This window comes from Hyaena hyaena, unplaced genomic scaffold (genome assembly GCF_003009895.1).
Source record: "Hyaena hyaena isolate Hyena2069 unplaced genomic scaffold, ASM300989v1 scaffold_560, whole genome shotgun sequence".
Classification (NCBI taxonomy): Eukaryota; Metazoa; Chordata; class Mammalia; order Carnivora; family Hyaenidae; genus Hyaena; species Hyaena hyaena.
Window position 1 is genome coordinate 450,340 of NW_024081192.1, and position 21,205 is coordinate 471,544.

General features: G+C 49.7%; 1 long non-coding RNA gene across 4 annotated transcripts; it reads left to right on the plus strand.

The window, feature by feature from the left end:
• Window positions 1–73: 73 nt before the first annotated feature.
• LOC120248024 lies at window positions 74–20,028 on the plus strand. Of its 4 annotated transcripts, none has more exons than XR_005532469.1 (8): window positions 74–301; window positions 721–864; window positions 3,918–4,025; window positions 12,697–12,991; window positions 18,187–18,444; window positions 18,547–18,802; window positions 19,401–19,482; window positions 19,892–20,028. It is a non-coding gene; the product is annotated as an uncharacterized LOC120248024 (long non-coding RNA). The 4 variants fall into 4 exon arrangements; XR_005532468.1 differs by having other exon boundaries at window positions 18,187–18,323; XR_005532471.1 differs by lacking the exon at window positions 12,697–12,991 and having other exon boundaries at window positions 18,187–18,323.
• Window positions 20,029–21,205: the final 1,177 nt, after the last annotated feature.

Genomic DNA, 21,205 nt, shown 5'->3' on the forward strand with positions numbered 1-21,205 from the left:
GCGAATCCCCGAGGGGGGTGGGGTGGCGGGCGGGCAGGCTGGAGGGGGAGACTTGAAACCGCTCCGGCGCTCCGATTGGCCCTCTCGGAGAAAGGGGCGTGGCCCCTCCTTACTATGCGGTGCGAGGACCCAACAACATTCCAGTCGCTGCGGCCACGCCCCCGGGCCACTCCCCCCTCGCCCGGCTGCAGCCTCCCAGTAACCTCGGCCACACCCCCTTCCCAACTACTTAAAAGGACACTCCAAAGCTCACGTTTCCCTACTCTGTGCTGTGTATTCACGTCTGTCCGTCTCCTCTCAGGTAACCAGGGCAAGCCGCGAAGTCTAACTCAGGTCGGGTCAGGATGGGAAGGTTCGGGGCAGTTTTCTTCCTGCTTGGCCCTCGAATTGTGAACCCACAGTTTCACGTAAAAGAGTACAACCACTGAATCCCGAAAGGGATGTCTTGCTGGGGGTGAGGGGGAGGCGGACTCAGGATCCCAGAATATCAGAACTGGAACTGGTCTCGGGACGGTCTGACCGCTCCCTCCCTCCGCTTCAAATGAGACATGAATTGCAGGGCTTTGCTCAAAGCCACTCACTCATTCCCATTCAGGGCTTACACTCCTCTCCCCACCCCCCCAACCCTATAGTCCCAACCTCAGTTTAGATGGATAGAGGTCCCTAAGGGAAGAGCTCTTGCTCAGTGCACTCAATGCTGCCCTCCCGCTTTACTATTAGGCCTCAGATACCCTCTCTTGGCTATGGCTCCTGGACTTTCAAGGCTGTAGGTGAGGGGCGCGCGCGCGCTTGTTCCCAAGAAGCTCTAGAAGGCAAGTTTCAACTCAATATCAGGTCCTTCCCAGGAGCTACATCTGTCCACAGGTGACGTGGGCTGCCTTGGGAGGAAGGGAACTGTTCAACATTGACAGGGGTGATGTAGGGTGGGACTGCAATTGGTGACTTGTGCGCTAATTCCAATTCTAACAGTCCATGATTTAATGTAACTCACCTACCAAGGAAGGGGCTTCCAGAAGGTAAGGACTTCTCTGGTCTCTGGCAGGTGGGAGCAGCTGATGGCCTTCCCTCTTGCAGATCCCAGGTACCATCACATGCCTGACCCTCACGGTCCCTCCTCCATGGGGACACGTGTGGTTGTGATGTGTATCAGCCTGTGTGCCTTCATAGTGCTCATGTGGGCCTGTTTCTTCTGTTCCTACACACACATACACAAAACCTTTTTATATAACACCGTTTTAATGGAAATGCTGTTTTTCCAAAATGAGAGCTGTTACAGAAGATCTGAATGATGCTTATGTAACTTTAAAAACTGAGTTTGGGTAGATCTTAATTTGTTAACGGAAGGGGAAAGGGAGGAGTTCTTACATATTTCTCTCCCATCATTATTCAAAGATCACTAAACCAATAGGATTCTTGAAGGTAAATCTTCATTAGTTAGGTTATGACAGGGCCTTTTTGGGCCCTGCCCCCTGCCCCTGTGCAAGGTAGTTCCGTCTGGGTGGGAGGAGGGAGAGTGCAGGGAGGAGCGGAGAACTGAGGATTCAGAGGGATCTGCCACCCCCACCTCTGTAGTGGTAGGCAGGACGCTTCATCTCTCTAGCTTCCATTTTCTCATCTGCAGAGACAATCCCTCCCTCATTTATTGTTTACAAAGTACTTACACAGACACTGTCTCTCTTAATCTCTCATTTCTTTGACGTTGACAGAACAGTTTTATGCCTGTATTGTAGATGAGGAAACACGGTCTGGAAAGGTTAATTGACTTACCCAAGGTCTTTCACAAGCTTATTAAGAGGAGGCAAGCCTAGACTTCTTCTTCTTCTTCTTCTTTTTTTTTTTTTTTAATTTCCTATGTATAGAATGGAAGAAATACTAGAATCTGGTCACTGTCTTTCCTTGCTAAGAACTGTAATTATATCACCTCCTCTGAGAAGTCCTCCCAGAGACCCACTCTCACATCAGGGTTTTATAGCTTCCTACATACTCTCTTCGAGCACTTAACATTTTGTCTTGCAATTGGCAGTTTGATTATTGGCTTCCCAACCAGAAGATGGATTGAGATGAATTGAGACTAATGAGTAATGTGTTATTTATTAGCGTGTCTCTTGTACCTCGCATGGTACCTGTCACAGAGCAGGCAGCCTTGTATGTTTGCTGTATGAGCCTTGACTCCATGTCTTAACCGGTGTTCTTTTGAAGAGGGGTTCAGAGACACACAGCAAGCAGCACATTTTATACTGCAAGATAACGGAAACAATTTTCACGGGGCAGTAGTTACCCTTGCCATCTACGTGCACTCTGATGTTCTCTATTGTATTCTATTTCACGTTTTTAAGGTGCTGTCCATGACCCACTAAATTGATGTCATGACCCACTACCAGGCTGTGACTTTTGGTTGGCACAATACTGCTGTCGTTTTCTGTCTGTCGTAGATGCCTTCTCTGTGTGTGGTCAAACTGTCCCTAATGGACACAGAGGAGATGGCGCTCAAGTAGCCATTGTGATGAGGTCAAAGAAAGGTTTGTGTATAAGAAAATAGACAGAAACCCTCCCAAGACTAGAGAGGCACAAGGGGGCAAATAGAAGCCAGAGTGGGGCTGGGGTGGGGTGGGGGGAGGATAGATGAGGGAAGGTCTCTGAGAGTCCTGGTTGGGAACCTTTGTGCCTCCAGAAACTAAAAGGCAGTGCCGGCTTTCCTGGAGCCTGGAAGCCCCAAACATGGAGAGGCCATGGGCCTCTTACTGCTCTGCCCCCAGATTACAGGTCTCTAGACCAGAAAGGCCTCTGTTAAGGGGGTGTGGGAAGTGAGGGGGAAGTGGACATGCCCACTTCTGCCTACAGCAGCCTCTTCAATAACCTCCTGCCTCTAGGCCAGTGCTGACTGTGCGCCTTTGGGTAGCTATTCAGTTAGGTTCAGGGGTGAGAGTGGAAGCCAGGGCTCTCTGGGCCTCACAGCTCTCCCAAGGGAAAGCTCACCTACCTACTTTATCCCTTACCTCACCTTTACCTCACCTGTTGGGCTGGTGAGAAGCGGTGTGAAAACAGAAGCACCCCCCACCCCCCCAGTCACCACCAATTGCCGGAACAGTGTGGTGGTGAGGATGGGGCTCATGGAGCGGCTGTCCTTGTCTGTCTCTTGTGGCTATTCAGAGTTGGACTGGGTGTTCCTGAGCCAAGGTTTGGGAAAGGGAAACAGAGCTGGAGGGGCCTCCCCTCAGGGAGAGGCCTGCCGCTCCAGAACCCAGCCCCCCTTCGCCACAGAAAATAAACACCGGCTTGGGCCAAGGAAGACCTTTCGTGACCTTCTGATGTCACTGAAATGTTCCATTGAAAAAAATGTTTATTTTTATTACAGACGGAACACATCCATTTTCTTGGTTTCTCTCTTCCTGCAGAGTCTCAGTTCCGGTTTGTGTTGTAACTAGGAAGGTGGGGTCTCGGCACTGGGGTTCCAGAGCCCTGGGCCCTCCGGCGGCAAGGCTTGTTGGGTTCTGTCCTGGCTGCTCAGGGCAAGGTCCCGAGAGGGACGTGGGGTGGGTTGGCATGAAGGAGGGAGAACCTCACAGTGACTGTGAGAACCAGTCACAGTTACCGTGACTGGACAGTTGGTGGGGGTACTGGGGGCTGGGGAGGGGCTAATGGTAGTGGGCATAGCTTCTCTGCAGAGGAGCCTGGGACCCCTCACTGGGGCTTCAGATTTGGGAAGATGAACTCTGCAAAGTGCAGGCATCCTAACCTTACCACCTAGTTAACTTAAGCTTTTGACTGCCTTCCTCATATTAGAATGGGGATACCAATAGTACCTACTTCATAGGTTATTGTGAAGATTAAATGAGATAATATGTGGAGTGGTAGTACCTGAAACACTAGAAGTGCTTAATAAATATTACTGTCTCCCTCATCAACCTTTCCTCCAGACCTGTTCCTTCTACATCTGCTTAGTTCCCCAAGCCAGAAACCTGAAGTCACCTAAGCCTCTTCCTCCCGATTCATGTCCAGAGGACCAGTGACTCTTCCCTTCCCAGGTATTTGTCAGGCTTCTTTAAAAAAATTTTTTTTTAATGTTTATTTATTTTCGAGAGAGACAAGGAGAAAGGGAAAGAGAGAGAGAGAGAGAGAGAGAATGTGAATGAGTGGGGGAGGAGCAGGCAGAGGGAGAGACACAGAATCTGAACCAGACTCCAGGCTCTGAGCCATCAGCACAGGGTCTGACGTGGGGTTTCAACCCACCAACCATGAGATCATGACCTGAGCTGAAGTTGGATGCTTGACTGACTGAACCACCCAGGCATCCCAGGCCTTTTCCTTCCTCACATTCCCTGCTGGTTACCTCAAGGGTGGCTGGCAACGGGCTACTAATCAAACTTTCTCCAGGTCCCAAATTTGAATCCTAGCACCGCTAGAAGATGCAAATCTCATCCTATCTACGTGTAACTTTCAAATGGTCTCCAAGATCGGGTTCGCGTTGGCTTTCCTACCCTATCTCCTACACCTTCCGCGCACCCACTCATGCTTCTGTCCAGAGAATCTCAACACCTGTGATTCTTTGACACCCTTTGCCCCATGCCTTTGCATGGGCTGTTCTCTCTGCCTGGATGCCTTGCTTCCTCAAATCCTCCCACATCTGTCTTAGATTCTTAGATGCTTCTCTGTGCTCCTGTATTTTCATTCTGGTTTACTGGATTGTCGTGTCCCGCCCCCCGCCCCGTATAAGTTCCTTGAGGGCAGGTACTGTCTTTTTTTTCTCTACACGTCTAATGCCTCTCACTGAGCCTGGCACACAGTAGGCTTGGTAGGAAACCAGTGCCAGTAGACATCTTCCTCCTGGGGCACTGCTTATCTCCTGGGGCATTGAGTCAGGAAGGCGGGGAGGCAGGGTGCCAGCCTCCTAGGGCTTTCTCTACCACCCAGGAAGTAGGAGTCCCTGACCCAGAGTGGAGCCTGGGAGCCTAACCGCCAGCACAGGCACAAGAGCCTAGGACTCCGGAGTCCTATTTGCCCTGGGCTTTGGGAGAGTCTTGGTGAGACCTACAGACACACCTGGCCCAGGCAGTCAGAAAGGGCCCGTTGGGTGGGCGGTCCTGCCGCAAGGCAGACCCTGGATCTCCCCACTCCACGGTCACTGTGCAAAAGTGTAAAATCAAGACAAATGGTACTATTTGGGGTGGGAGCCTGCCGGCCAGGTCTGGACTCCGGCCTCCCTCAATCCAGGCTCCTCCCGAGCACAGCCTCCCCCTTTCCCCATCGCTTAGTCGGAGGTGGCCACGTGACCTGCGCCCCCAGCAGCCACTGATCGCCAGGCTCCCAGACCTTCTAAATAGGGAAGGGACTGGAGCAGATCGAGTTTCTCGGCCCGTATTTACAGGTTCGCTAGACGAAGCCAAACCTCCTCCTTCCCTCGCTGCTCCCCCGCCCCCCCCCCCAAGCCTGCGTGGCGCGGTGGGGAAAGGAAAGAAGGGACCCTTCCTGCGCCCCACCCCCACCCCTCCTCTCGTTCCGGGCCGGGTGCGGCCCCTCGCTCCACCGCCGCTCGACCGGCCCCTCTGGGGGCACGACTAGGGTCGCCACATTCCAAACTCCCGGCGGCCCTTTGAGGTCACGTGGCGCAGTGGGGGTGGGGCGGCAGAACGCCCCTGACCCGGCGACCTAGAGGCTTTCCAGTGCTGCAATCTGGTCCCTTCTCCCTGGACCTAGTGTAGGCCAGATTTGCTTTGGCTTCTAGAGCCCTGGGAGTATCCACGGCGAGTTTTTACCCTCCAGGTCTACTGTGTCTCTGGGCCACACTGAGCACTCAGGTTTCTTACCTCCAGCCCTCCCTGCACCCCAGGCATTGGCCGCAAACCTTTACCACTGGAAGACACTAGCAGGCAATCACCAAGGGAAGCCAGCTCCCCTTGGCCTGCAAAGTGGACAGGGAGGCAGGAAGACTGGGTCGAGCCAATCGCTGAGTTTAGGACACTGTCTATCCTTGTTAGGCAGACCGAAGTCAAGAGCTAACCATGTTCCCTCTGGTTAGCCTGGGTTCCAGACCTCTGAGAGCTGTACTTTGGATCTGGGGACAGGGACACTAGGAGGGGATTGCTTTCTTTCTGGGCTGGGCAGATAGTCCCTAAACTGTTCACTCCATTGTAGTTCCATTGTAGTGCCAACTGACACAGAAAGCCCTGTACGGATGCTGACTCTGCTCACACCAAGGGGCCTTGGCTTCTTTTTGAGGTTGAGAAGGGACTGAGTGGATCGGAAGGTGAGGCACCAGCCACAGCCAACCTGCTGGAGAGGTGTGACCTTGTAGAAAGGAGAGTAGATGGGAGAGTGGAGATGGCGGAAGGGAAGCATATTTTGGGTGGAGGGAGAGGGCTTCATTTTTTGGTGAATCATTAATTCACTCATTCGACCATTTATTGAGCCCTTACTAAATTTGAGTGGCGTATTCAGTCATTTGCAAAATCATTGACTTGCAAAATCACCAGTCTGTCCTGGGGCTACTGTAAGACCGGATTCCTGACCTCCAAGAGCTTACAGTCTAGTGGGAAAGCCACACAAGGGAGGGGCATTTGCCAGAGCGCTGGAGTGCTGAGAGCATCTGGAGAGCGGGGCTGTGTAAGAGAGGAGCACTTCCCCCAGATTAGGTGGGGGAGGAGGCTCCCTAAAGAGAGAGTGTTATCTAAACTGAGGCCTGAAGTATAAACCAATCCTTAATCTGTTGGGCCGAGAGTAGGGAAGGAAAGAATAGCCTTCCAGGTAGAAGGCAGAGTGCATGCAAAGTCCCAGAGGCACATTCTGGAAATTGCCAGTTCAGTAGGGTTGGCATACAGCCAGCCACTTGGGTGATGGTTGACAGAACAGGAGGAAATGGGGAGATTGCATTTGGGAGAGGAGGAGGGCTGAGCTGATGAATAATGCCACCTGTGAAGGTGTTCCTTGGAGTCCATAGAGGGCCCTGCAAGGAATTCTGTATTGGAGGATGTGACGCCTCCTTTTATAGCTGCTTTATGAAATCAGTATTTATTTTAATCAGGACACTACATACACATAGCTTAAAAAATCAAATAGTTCTAAAGGGCTGTGACAAAAACAGAAGTCCCCTGGCCTTTTTCCCAATCTTTATCCTACTCCCTAGGGGCAAGCACTTTCAACTGTTTTAGCTGTTTCTTCTGGTATTTCCTTCTTTATTTCTAAATGATATATGCACTGCCATTCTGGATTCGTCTATCCAATTTGTTGACTTCTCGTTCTGCAGGATGAGGATTTTGATTCTCTTAGTCTCCTCTTCCCGCTCCCTGCCCCCGTTATGTTTATATCATAATTTATGGTTAAATCCATGTTCAGTGATTTCGTTATTGACTTTGTAGATCTTATTTACTTTTGAGGCAAGTATTCTGGTTACATTTCCTCTTCTAATATAACTTTTTGTTGAATGCTGTGTTTACATTTCCTTTCTTGTACAACTTTTTTTGTTTCTCCTGGAGTTAATTGCCTCATTTTTTCCTTCGCTTGGTTTTCTTTGAATCTCTGGCTCTGTCTTCCCACACCCTTCAACAGTTCTGTGAAACGCCTTCTCAGTACAATTTTGCATATGGCCAAACCTGTCATATAATCTTACCGGTTCTGTTTTGTTTTTCCGTGGAGACATTTGTCCTGGGGCGCTCCATCCTTCCGCTTTTCTCTGGATGCATTGCTCTCCAGGTCTGTGGCACATCTGTCACCCTGGAAGTTCCCTTTGTCCTTTTCCTCTCTCAGGGACTCAATGTCTTTCTCTTTCTCTGTTTACTTCCTTGTTTGGATGAAACACATCTTCCAGATCTTCCAGTAGCTTCCTGAAAGAATGCCTGGGAGGTATAACATTTTAGAGCCTTTTGCATACATCACATGGTTTTACTCACCCTCGCTCTTGATTAATATTTTTGGCTGGGTATAGAAGTTTAGGTTGAAAATAATTTTCTTTCAGAAATTTGAAGACCTTGCTCCTTTGCCTTGCAAAATGTTGCTGTTGAAAAAAATTAAAAATAAAATAAATAAGATGTTGCATTTGAGAAGACCCAGGCTATTTTGATTCCCAAGACTTTGAATTCACCTCCCTCCCCCACCTCTGACTTCTCGGATTTTCTCTTTTATCCCTGATATATTAAAACATCACAGGGGCGCCTGGGTGGCTTAGTTGGTTAAGCCTCCGGCTCTTGGTTTCAGCTCAGGTCATGATTTCATGATTTCGTGGGTTTGGGCCCCGCTTTAGGCTTGCTGGCAGGCATAGCCTGCTTAGGATTCTCTCTCTCCCTCTCTCTGCTCCTCCCCCACTCACACGGTTTCTGTCTCTCTCAAAACAAATAAGAAAACAAACAAACAAACAAACAAACTTAAAAATAAAAACAAAAACATCACAATGTATCGGCATGGGTCATTTTTCATGGCACTTGATAGATTTTTTAATCGAACAGTGGTTTTCAAAGTGTGGTCCCAGACTGGCAGCATCAGTACCACTCACAGGAGGGAAGACGTTAGCTATGTGCATTGTGAGCCCCCTCGGCCACCCATCTAGTGAATAGAAACTCTGGTTACTTCCCAGCAACCTGTATTGTTGTTGTTGTTTTATTGAGAGATGACCGGCATATAATATCATATTACTTTCAGGTGTACAACAGAATGATCTGATATTTGTACACCTTGTGTGTACAAATGTGAAATGATCACCCCAATACGTCTAGTTGACATTTGCCACCTTACATAGTTACATGTGTTTTTCTTTTATGACGTGAACTCTTAAGATCTACTCTCATAGCAGCTTTCAAATATGCAATACAGCACTATTAACTATAGTCACCATGCTGTCCATTATGTCCCTGAAATGTATTTATTTTACAAGTGGAAGTCTGTACCTCTTGACTCCCTTTACCCACTTTGTTCACCTCAGCCCTTTCATCTAACAACCACTGGGCTGTTCTCTGTGTCTATGAGCTTGGTTTTTTGTTTGTTTTTTAGATTCCACGTATAAGTGAGATCATACAGTATGTGTCTTTCTCTGTCTGACTTACTTTACTTGGCACAATGCCCTCAGAGTGCGTCCCTGTTGTCACAGGGGCAAGATTTCCTTCACTATATGTTGAATTGGCTGAATAATATTACATATTAATATATATTTATATATAATACTTGATACATATAATCTGGGTTTTAATAAGCATATGAAAGTTTAAGAACCTCTGTTTTAACAATATAGACCTGTTAGTTCTGGGAATTTCTTCATTATTTCTTTGGAATGTCTGTAACTCCTACTATTTGGATACTGGACCTCTCAGATTGATCCTCCGATTTTATTATTTCTCTCTTGTTGGCCATCTCTTTTTTCTATTTCCTGGGAGATTTCCTCCATGTTATGTTCCAATCCATTACTAAGTGTGTTGTCATGAACCCTTTTCTTTTAACTTTCTTTTTTTTTAATTTTTAATGTTTTAAAAATTTATTTCAGAGAGAGAGACAGCGTGAGCAGGGGAGGGTCAGAGAGAGAGGGAGACACAGAATCTGAAACAGGCTCCGGGCTCTGAGCTGGCTGTCAGCCAAGAGCCCGACGTGGGGCTCGAACCCACAAACCGTGAGATCATGACCTGAGCTGAAGTCAGACGCTTAACCCCATTTTCTTTTAATTTTCAAGAGTGCTTTCATGGTCCCTGTTTTTTCTCTCCTTTTGTGAATGGTTTCATGTTCTTGGTTCTCTGGATGCATGCAGTACCATCTCTCTGGGGATATTAATTTGAAATGTTCTTCTCTCTATATTGTCTCTGTTTCCCCTGATTTCACATTTTCTGTTGTTTTGCTTTGTATCACACTGTAGACTTTCCACAGATGTCTGGTCTGCCTTGGCTGTCCGTTCTATTTGAGAAGGAGGCACTGGACACTCTTGGAAGTGCTCAGTGTGGGCTCGCGGTAGGGCAGTTAGGTGGCTGGCTGGACCCTTTCACTCAGGAGCCCCAAACATCAGGATCAGTGGCATAAGTTTGTTTGTTTTTCTGGAAAGTTCCTTTGGTCTCCTCTCTAGCTTGAAGCCCACCACCTGCTAGAGTCCTAGAGCAGGGTAGAGCATGGGAAGTGGGGAGCAGGGTGTGACAAGCAGGCTGAGGAACACAATTCAGAATGCTGACTTTAGCTCGGTTTTTGTTCCCCTCCTTCTCCACGTCCACCCCCAGGAAAGTGCAACATCTCCAGAATCCATCTTCCTGTTTCCTGAGTCGGGGGGGAGGGGACACATAAGTCATTTGGTTGTGTTGGGTACAGCTGACTTTCCTGACTATCGAATCACTTTTTAAATAGATCTTTGAACTATTTAAGAGAGTTTTCAGACCCCTGTTGTCTAGTTTACCTGCAACTTCCAATTCCTGAGCTTCTCAGGGGTTCTGGGGGAAGAGTTAGCTTGCTTCTTAGAGGTATGGGACTCTGGGTGTTTTGGGCCTGCCTTTCTTAGTCATTTGCCACTTTCTCATCTACTTTCTGTTTTCACGTGATGTGGTCCAGGATTTTAAACGTCTCCTAGTTTAGTTAAAGATGGAGTTTGGATTTCTATTTCTTATTCTCCTTGTCATTTTTTGGGGGTGATTTCTTTAGAGACGTAAAATTTGTTTTTAATGTTTATTTATTTTTGAGATACGGAGAGAGGGACAGAGCGCCAGCAGAGGAGGGGAAGAGAGAAAGGGAAGCAGAGAATCCAAAGCAGGTTCCAGGCTCTGAGCTGTCAGCACAGAGCCTGATGCAGGGCTGTAACCCATGAACCCTGAGATTATGACCTGAGTTGAAGTCAGATCTTAGCCTACTGAGCCACGCAGGCGCCCCAGGGGGTGCTTTTTGAAGGAAAAAGGTGATGGAAAGAGCTTTACTCCGCCATCTTGTGACCGGAAGTCTGAGTGTCTTCTTGAGGTAGATAATACTAATGTCTGTGTCCAACACTTTTGCTCCTCTGACAAAGAGGGTGTGGGTTATCTGCAGAAGGGTGAGCAGGGGGAGGAGGGGAGCTTCAGGAGCTTAGGAGAGCTGCTCTGGGAACTTGATTGGAAACCCCCAGAGATGACAAAGTTTACTCGGCCCTAGGGAGGTCTAGTTGAGGTGAGACAGTGAGAATCAGTGGTGAGTACAGCATGGAATAAGAATGCAGGTAGTGAGCAGTGGGGAGTAAGCCTCAGCTCAGAGGAAGAGACTGAGAGGGGTAAGGGACATTCTAGAAACAGATAAAGGGGCAGCAGAGTGGCTGGCTTTGAGGCAGGCTATTCACCACGAGGCAGAAGAGCATAAGATGAGATCAGATCGACAACCACTAGTCAGATGTTGATTGTGTGCCAGGAGCTGGACCAAGTTTTTCAAAGCAGGCTCAGTGGGGGCAGTGGGAGGAGGGAACCCACAGGAGGAAGGAAAGGAATTTTAAGGTCCCAGCAGGAAGGTCTGATTATCAGATTGGAGGGTGGGGCAGGTCTGAGTGATGATGTTGTCTTGGGTCCAGAGGTGGGAGAGCTGCTCAAGAACAGAAGCAGGGGGGCGCCTGGGTGGCTCAGTCGGTTAAGCGTCCGACTTCGGCTCAGGTCATGATCTTGCGGTTCGTGGGTTCGAGCCCTGCATCGGGCTCTGTGCTGACATCTAGCTCAGAGCCTGGAGCCTGTTTCAGATTATGTGTCTCCCTCTCTCCGAACCTCCCCTGCTCATGCTGTGTATCTCTCTCAGAAATAAATTAAAAAAAAAAAAAGGAAGCCCAAAACAGCATGTCCCTGAGGAGAGTGAGAAATGAGGTGGGGGAAAGGGTTGTGCACTTGCTCAAGTCTCCTGAAGGGAAGACAAATGGGTGGGAGAGGCCAGCCATCTAGATGCATGGCCTCCTGGACACCAAGGAAGGATAGAATTTTAAAAAGGAAGGGTGTGGGGCACCTGGGTGGCTCAGTTGGTTAAGTGTCAGACTGGCTCAGGTCATGATCTCATGGTTCATGGGTTTGAGCCCCTTGTCGGGCTCTGTGCTGGCAGCTCAGAGCCTGGAGCCTGTTTCAGATTGTGTGTCTCCCTCTCTCTGTGACCCTCCCCTACTCATGCACTCTCTCTCTCTCTCAGAAATAAATAAAACATTAAAAATTTTTTTAAATAAATAAAAAAATAAACAGGAAGTGTGGTTGGGATGCCTGGGTGGCTCAGTCAGTTGAATGTCTGACTTTGGCTCAGGTCATTATCTCAGAGTTGGTGGGTTCGAGCCTCACATCGGGCTCTGTGCTGACAGCTCAGAGCCTGGAACCTGCTTCTGATTCTGTACCTCCCTCTCTCTCTCTGCCCCTCCCTCCTTCTCAAAAATAAATAAATTAAGAAAAAAATTTTTTAATGTTTTATTTATTTCTGAGAGAGAAAGAGAGAGGGAGCTGTCAGCACAGAGCCTGACATGGGGCTGGAACCCATGAACCGTGAGATCATGACCTGAGCTGAAGTCTGACGCTTAACGGACTGAGCCACCCAGGTGCCCCCAAAATAAATAAATATAAAAAAGTTTTTAAAAGTTTTAAAAAGGGAAGGTGCTCATTCTAGTCCACTTCAGTATCTACTGAACGTCCATGGGAGCACCTTCCCTAGGTCACAGAGCCTGGGGGTACAATCATAGTGAGGTCTCCTGAAATATATGGCCTCTGGCTCTGATCTCTAACAACCTAGCTTTCAAAACCCACCAGACACTTTCTTGGGTTTTAGGGCTGTTTCACATCTTCTGTCTCGTGGACGTGTGCTGATGTCACCCTCCTGGCCACGCTCGCTGCTCCTGTCACTTGTCACCGCATAGCCCTAGATCTGCACCCGCCAGAGTTCTGTGGCTACAGGCCACAGAAACTAACTCCGGCTAACTTAAGCAGGAAAACAATTCATTGGAAGGTTATCAGGCATCTCATGGATTCGACGGCACTCCCTACCTTTTTTCCTGTGCTGGTGTGCCTTGATTTTATTCCTGAAAGTACCCGTCCTCTACCCAGGCCACAGGAGAGGAATGCTGGTAAGTCTACGCAGCCAGTCAGGGTGCTTCAGCCTCGTGGCCAGCAACTGGTTTAGGCCCCGGCGTGTGATGCTACTCTAGCCAGTGAGACATGGGGGAGCCCACTAGGCCAGGAAGCCTGACAGAGTCACAAGCTGTCGGGAAGTTTAAGTGGAGTCTTGACTTTATTGAAGGGGGAATTAACCCTCCTTGCCTCTGAAAAATGATATACTGGGGCACTTGGGTGGCAGTCGATTAAGCCTCTGACTTCAGCACAGGTCACAATCTCATGGTTTGCGGGTTCGAGCCCTGTGTTGGGCTCTGTGCTGACAGCTCAGAGCCTGGAGCTTGCTTCGGATTCTGTGTCTTCCTCTCGCTCTGCCCCTCTGCTGCTCACGCTCTGTCTCTCTCTCTCTCAAAAATAAATACACATTAAAAAAAAATTTTTTTAAATGATATACTTGCTGATTGATTAAGCACATTTAGTCAGTCTTCTATTGCTTTCAACCAGGAGGTCCTGACTATCACATAAATGCCAAGTATCTGCTGTGGGTGGTTGGTGGGGCGATGGAGGGGAAAATAAGCTGACGGCTGAAAGGGTAACATTAATAAGATTTCAAAATAAAGGAGGCTGATGCATCTTTTGGAGGCACAAGAATTACCTCATAGATAAGAATTGACTGAAAATGCTCGAGAGAAAGGAAAAACTTGGGGAGGAGGTCACCACTCATTAAGCAGATGTTTGCTGTATACCAGACACTGTGAAGGGGCGAAGATACAATGATGGGCAGAAGACAAGATCCCTGGTCCCTGAAATGGTCAGTCCTCAGTCCGGGTGGGTTGGGGAGACAATGATCACGCAAATAACAAAATAAACAGGGTAAGATAATGGAAAGTAATTTTAGGAGGGTGGTTACTTTTGATAGAAGGAAGACCCTTCTGAAAGACGCAAAGGGAGAGCCAGCCAGCCATGTGAATAACAACACAGAGATTCCCCAAAGTGCCTCAGGGCAACAGTTGGTCCGTCCTGGCTGGAAGTACAGCGCTCATTCCAGAAAGGCAAAGAGGTGGTAACAGAGCTGGGCTGGAGGCTCATGCAGGCTAGGAGTGACAGAGTAGCGGGGGCCCTCCCCTGTGGCAGGACAGGCTGGGAACTCAAGTGTCACTGACTTTCTAGAGGCTGGAGAAGATTGAGTGGAGTATTTGGAGGGAGCGCCTGTGGGTTGAAGGAGAGATGCTTGGGGCCAGCAGATGACCCTCTGGTGTCTGAGTGCCCAGCTACTGCCTCCTGTCCCGCCTTGTCCATCCAGTGAGGAGTTCCAACCTGTTCCCTGGGTTTAACATGCCTAGATTTGGGCTGCCATAACAGAATGCCATAGACTAGGTGAGAAATACATTTCTCACAGTTCTGCAGGCTTGGAAGTCCAAGATCAAGGTGCTGGAGCTTCAGTGTCTGGTGAGGGCTTGCTTCCTGGTTCATAGATGGCTGGCTTCTGGCCGTGTCCTCGCGTGGCAGAAGGAGCAAGAGAACCCTCTGGGGTCTCTTTTATAAGAGCATTAATCCTATTCATGAAGGCCTCATGACCTAATCACCTCTCCCAAAGGCCCAACCTCCTGATACCATCGCATCGGGGGTTAGGATCTCAACATGTGAATCTTGTGGGGACACATTTGGTCCATAAAAAAACAGCTCAACCCAATCAATAAGCACGTCCAGAGTGTTGACCTTTTGTGTGGCTTCTGCTTGGAGTTTGTGTAGGGCAGATACAAAGGTAAGACAAAACCTCAAGGAGCTTGCTGGTCAAGGATTCAAGAATACTGCATCTGAAACAATTATCAACAAAACAGCCCCCAGACACCCCAAAGGGTTATAAGCCATGGGTGGCCGTTACAAGCCCCTCGTCACTGCATTGGTCACAACCTCCCAACCTGGCACCAATAGCCCTCTCCTGGCCCATGGGTCCCCTTCTTCCCCTCTGGCTAAGGTTGGCCTATTTTTTACTGAAATTCCCAGACCCCTTTAAGGCTAATTCATCAAGTTTGAGCCTGACGCATGATGTCTGCTCATTCTATGATGCCGTTCCCCAGTCTCCTGGATGTGAAGGAGGAGGAGGGGGGACCAGTCCACCAGACTAGGACTCCTTGGCCCAGAGATGACATTGCCACAGTGGGCCTACCCAGCCCAAGGTCCTAGTTTTTGGGGCGTCCCGAGGCTGAACAAATAAGAAAAATGTTGGCTGCCTACCATATTGGTCTATCGGAGAGGCAGACCACTAGGATTTTTCTCATATTATCTCATTAAATCCACACAACAGTCCTACCCGGTGAGGACTTTATTCCACTGTACGGAGAGAGAGAGTCACCTGTCTGAGTCAAGCCGCTGTCCGGGGCAGCCAAGCTTCGAACCCCAGCAGTCTGACTACAGCATCCCGAGTTGACGCCATTGTGCTGGCCGCCAGACTAGCTTATTCTAGGAATTTCCCTTCTTGCCACAACGTTAAGGACTGAGCTCGAGGCCATTCTGTCTGAGCAGTGTGAACAGAGGGCGTGGGGATCCAAGAGAAGAGGAATTCCAGGAAAGACACTGCCATTTTGGCTATTTTTTTCCTCAATGTTCCCCAGGCAGGGAGCGCTAACTTTTGATTTGCCAGGTGTCTCTCTGTTCTTCTAATTAACACCAGAGTCAGCCTTTAGTCAGAGCCGTCCCTATAGCTGGAATCCATAACCCCGTGGCTCAGGGACCAGTCCTCTGTGAGAGCCAGGGAGGACAAAGCAACTACCAACTCGGGGTGGAGTTTCCTGTGATGATGTTCCCTTTGCCTCAGCTATAAAAAGCTCCAGTATGATCTACCCCGTTTATGGCGGAGGCCAGGGGGGCAGAGTGTGCGGGAGGAGGAAAAAATCAAGCTGAAACAGCTCCTCTTTGCCTCTCTGGATTCTCTTCCAAAATGCTGTCAGCACTGCCAGTTGGAAAATATTTTTCTCCCTCCCTTTGTCTTCTTTCTTATTTAAAAAAAAAAAAAAAAAGCCATCTGGTGTCAAATTCACTCCTGGCACATCATAAAGGGTAGCACTAAAAATGTCCCTAAAAAACTAAAAGCAAAACCACAGCAGTACACATGGGATTTAGTCTCTGCATCCTAGAGTTTCCGAGTTGCCAGGGGCCGCAGAGATCAAACCTTTCCGGGTGCATAGGAGGAAACTGAGGCTAGGGGTGGGGGCAGGGTTAGACCACTCTTTGGAAAACTGTATTGAGTGCCTACCACGTTCGCTAGGTACTCTTTGGCGTGGGAGATTAATCGTGAACAGAAAAGACAAAGATCCCTGCCTTCTTGGAGTTTTCCGTGGGCGGCTCTTGCCGGGTCCTTGGGCCCTGCCTCTGCCCCGCATTCCCGAACGGCCCCGGGGGAGGCCGGGGTGGGAGGCTGCCTTCGGCCGTCCTCCCCCCACGCTGGGCCCGCGGTCGCCCGCGTGGTTGTCACCTCCAGGCTGCGGGTCCGCGGGGACCTCGGGCGGCGCCCGCGTCCGGGGGCCGGGGCGGCTGTTTACATTCGGGCGAAGTTCGCCGCGCGCCGCCCCGGCGCGGTCCCCGGCGGCTGTCGTCGTATCTCCCGCCGCTTCCTCCCGCCGCCGCTGTGGCTCCGCATTCCTCAGGGTTGAGCAACAACTTTCCCTCCGAGGGAGGCTGCGCCCGGGCCAGCAGAGGGGCGGCCGGGGCCTTGGTTACCCCGGGGGCACCCCGGGGCGCGCGGGGCGGGTGCGAGCGCAGCGTGACCCCGGGCTGGGGGGTGGGGGTCCCTGCCCTGGGAGCCGGGGCCGCTGTGGGGCGGGGGGCGAGGCCGGGGCAGGATTGTCCAAGCGCCCGGGGGCGCGGGGAGGGGGGGGGCAGTGGGCCCGACCCTGGCCTTGATCGTGGAGCTAGCGGTCCCCGCTGACCGCCGGATCCGGTGCCCTGCACGGGGTGAGCACGCCAAGTTCGCTTCGCTTTTCTACTCCACGTCCTGAGGATTCTTTGACGGCAGAAGGAGGGGGATTTGTAGTAACTACAGAAGAGAGCTCCTAACCCAGTTCTTGGCCTGAATGTAAATATTTACAGCAATCATATGAATACAGGCACTTGAAATACTCTCTCATGCCTAGTGAACTTCAACGTATCTCCGGAGGGACAAAGTTGATTTCTTACTATTTCCCTTATTTCAGGAACTAGAAAGCCCAGGCACGTAGCTCCATGTCTAGTAGGAGCCAAGAAGGAGTCGGTCCAACGGAGCACCCTCCCTGGCGCCTGCTCAGGTCTCCTGACCTCTCAGGTCAGGCAGAACCCCTGCTGCACCCTCATGGGCCTGAGAAATGGCCGCACTTTCTCTCCTTGGGAGCTGAGTGCCGGAACCAGGAGGGTGGAGTGGGATTAGATCATATTAAGCTGCTACCCACTAAAATATAAGCTCCAGGAAGACAGGGATTTGGCCGTTTTGTTCACTGCAGTATCTTCGGCTCTGAAAACAATGCTTGGCCCCATAGTAGATGCTCAATAAATATTTGTTGGGTGGATGAATGACTAGAGTAATGGTCTTCAGATTCCTAAGAATTAAACATATATTCTCTCCTCTTGCTCCTTTACCTCACCTTTATTTTTTTTATTTTTTATTTTTTAAAAAATGTTTTATTTATTTCTGAGAGAGAGATAGAGACAGAATGAACAGGAGAGAGGGAGACACAGAATCTGAAACAGGCTCCGGGCTCTGAGCTAGCTGTCAGCACAGAGCCCGACACCGGGCTCGAATCCACGAACACTGTGATCATGACCTGAGCCGAAGTCGGACGCTTAACTGACTGAGCCACCCAGGCTCCCCATGTGCCTTTTACATCTTGAGCTTAGGTTTTAAAGTCTGTGTATTGTTTTAGTTTATTTGGAATAATTTTAGACTTACAGAAAAGTTGCAAAGATAGTCTAGAGAGTTCTCATATGCTCCTCACCCAGCTTCCCCCAAAGTTAGTATCTTCGGTAACATCACTGTGGTACATTTGTCAAAATGAAGAAATAACATTGGTGCAATACTATTAACCAAACAACGCACTTTATTTGGATTTCACATGTTTCTACTCGTATCCTTTTTCCTGTTCCAAGACCCGATCTGGGATATCTCTTAGCATTTAGGGCTAGAGGCCTTTTAATATGTAATCCAGATCTCACTGTGTAACGTCTCTCTCGTTGGCAGTGACTCAGGAGGCAGTGTCCCTGGCACTGGACTGAGCTTCCTGTCCTGGGGGCCTAGGAAACACCTTGAGCCCTGAATTTCCTGAGCGATATCAATGGATTGCTCCTGGGTCTGCTCGCGGGCTCTGGTAACATCTGGTACAAATCCATCCAGAGGCCTATACTGGGTCTCCCCTCCTGGCCCTGGGAACCCCTCCACCCTGCACCATGCATATACTGGAAATGGGATGGATATGATGCTTCAGGTGATCTGAGCCAGGTCTGCATTTCCTTTGGGACCTGACTCTTTTCTGTGCCCCTTATCACCTGGTACCCATTCCTTCTTCGTGAGGGACAAAACCCTGTTCTCTCCCCCTCCCAGCCTCATTCTCCTTTTCGCCTCTTACTCCATCCTGGAATCATCTTCAAGCCTGCAATCCTCAGGAAGCAACTTCTATCTCGGGCGATGTTACTTGCTCAAAGCTGACCACTGAGCTAGCCTTGGGATTGGAGATGAATGAAGTAAGGGAGAACCTGCTTATTCAATGGGCAAGGATCTATTGAGCCTGTTGGGGTCACAAAGATGAACAGTTCTGATCTTTGCTCTCCAAGGTCTTACTCTGTAGAGGAAGAGACAGGTAATGTGAACAAATAATGGGGGGGGGGGCAGGCTTTTATAGAGATAACATGTATACACACTTGTGTGGCAGCATAAAGGGGCAGAGGCTGGTTGCATGGGGTGTAGAGGAGCATTGGGACATCTCCTGAAGTCATGCTTGAGTTGGGTCTTGAAAGATGAATAGGAAGTGGTAGGTGCCCAGGAAGGGGGCAGGGAAAGGAGAGAAGGTGGGTGCTCCCAGCAGAAGGGAAAGCAGGTGTGAACGTGCAGGCACGTCTGAGAGCAGAGTGTTTACGGGAACCGCAGGGTGGCCCAGTGTGGCTGGGACTGGGGGGCCTGTGGGAGATGGTGGGAGGGAGCCGTGCTGGTAAGCAGAGACCGGGTCTTAGGTTCCGCAGTAAGGAGTTTAAGCTTTGTTCAACTGGTGGTGAGGGCTAGGAGCCCATTCATTGGAACCTGGGCTCCCGGCAAGAAGTAATGGGGTCTGAAACAGGGCTGTGGGGCTGGGGCGAGGGGACAGACACCAGCAAAACTTAGAGGCAGGGCTCGGTGAATGGATAGTGGAGTAGAGTAAGCAGTAAGAGGAGTTAGGGTGACTTCGGAGTTCTGGTTTGCAGGATGAAGAGGAGAGAGACTGAGGGGGAAGAGGAATGAGCTGGAGTGGTTTCCTCTACACACGCATGTGCATCCTGAGTAGGGGTGAGGATGGGTTATGCGAACGCAGGTGGCCTGGCTGGGCCCCAGCCCGCTTGCCCGGAGGCGGACTGTCTTAGAGCAGGGAGGCAGTTGCAGAAGAACAGGCAGCTGAAGGTTGTGTTTCTAGGGGGTTCCAACCTGGGAGACATTGGTGGGGACGAGGGGAGTGGGGAGTGGGGAGGAGGGGGTCTGGAGAAGATGGGGTGGGGAATGAGAAGGGGAGCGGTTTGGTTCAGGTGACTGAGGAGAAGGTCACCAAGTCATTCCGGATGCAGAAGCCAGAGGAGGCCTCAGCACCCTCCTCTGATCTGGGCACTGAGTAGGTGGGACCAGGCGGTCCACGGGGCCCTGAGTGAACCCTCAGAACTAAGGAGGCGAGTGAGTGCTTCTCCCCTGTCTTTGGGCATTTCAGGACCTGCTGGAATTCCGGAAGCGGCTGAAGTTCACCTGAAGGCCGCTCCCTTTGGTTGTGGAAGAGCCAGAGGCGGCTGAAAACATCCATGTGGGGGCGCCTGGCTGGCTCAGGAAGGAGGAGCCTGTGACTCTTGATCTTGGGGCTGTGAGTTTGAGCCCCACAGTGGGTATAGAGATTACTTAAATAAATACTTCAATAAGCAAATATTAAAAAACAACAACAACCAGGCACCGATGTAGACAGTTCAAGTAGCTAGGAAGGGAATTGTGGCAGATTTTTAATTACCATCCCTTTGATTTTTAGCTGAGGACTGTCAACAATTATGAATATCTGCAATTGTATGTATATATATACATATACATATATGTGTGTGTATGTATATATGTGTGTGTATGTGTGTGTATATATACACACACATACACACACACACACACACACACACACACCCCTATATCTCCACATGTATATGACCCAGGAGCTGAGGCTCCTGGGTCAGAGATGAGGGACATGTTATTGTTCACAGCAATAGTAGTAGAACAGGCTCAGCCTCAATTCCCATAGGCCTCACAAAGAGGGCCAGGTGATGCCTGGGTACACGCAGGTTGCATTTCAGGAGAGGAAGGCAAACTTGGGGGAAACAAAATCTTTTAGAATGGGCAGCACGTCTGTCCTTTGCTCTGGAGGAAGGCACTCTATACCTTCTGTGGATGTTTGCTATCCTGGAAATGAGAGCCTGGAGCAAAGGACAGTGAGTGTTTCACTTGTAAGACAAAAAGAAATGGAATAGAACCGCGAAGAACTGTCTGCCGACAAACACACGGCCATGGGAAGCAAACAATACATTTCTCAGTCTCTCTTACACCTAGGTATAACCATCTAAGTCGTGGTCTATTAAGTATAAGCTTTGGTGCGATAGCTTCAGGGAAATTGCAAAATATGGCTGGCATGTACCCTGGGCCCCTTCTTCCCATCTTTTATTCCGAATGGCTGGAATGTGGACGTGATGTTGGAGTGTGAGCAGCCGCGTTGGGCCAGGAGTGGCGTGTAGGGGCTAAGGATGGTAGAGTTGCGAGATGCAAGGGGCCTAGGTCTCTAATGGTTTTGGAAGCTACAAACTAGGTCTGTGCTGATTATCTTCAGATGTCTTTAGGCGAGGGGAAAATAAACTTCCATCTTTTTTTTTATTTTTGGTTTATGCAGCCAAATTTGATTCTGACTGAACAGGGCTAGCACAGAGGAAGACCAACGGAGGGTTAAACCTGTCAGCAGAGAGAAGGGTCAGGGGCACTTTTCGCCCTTCCCCTCGCCTCA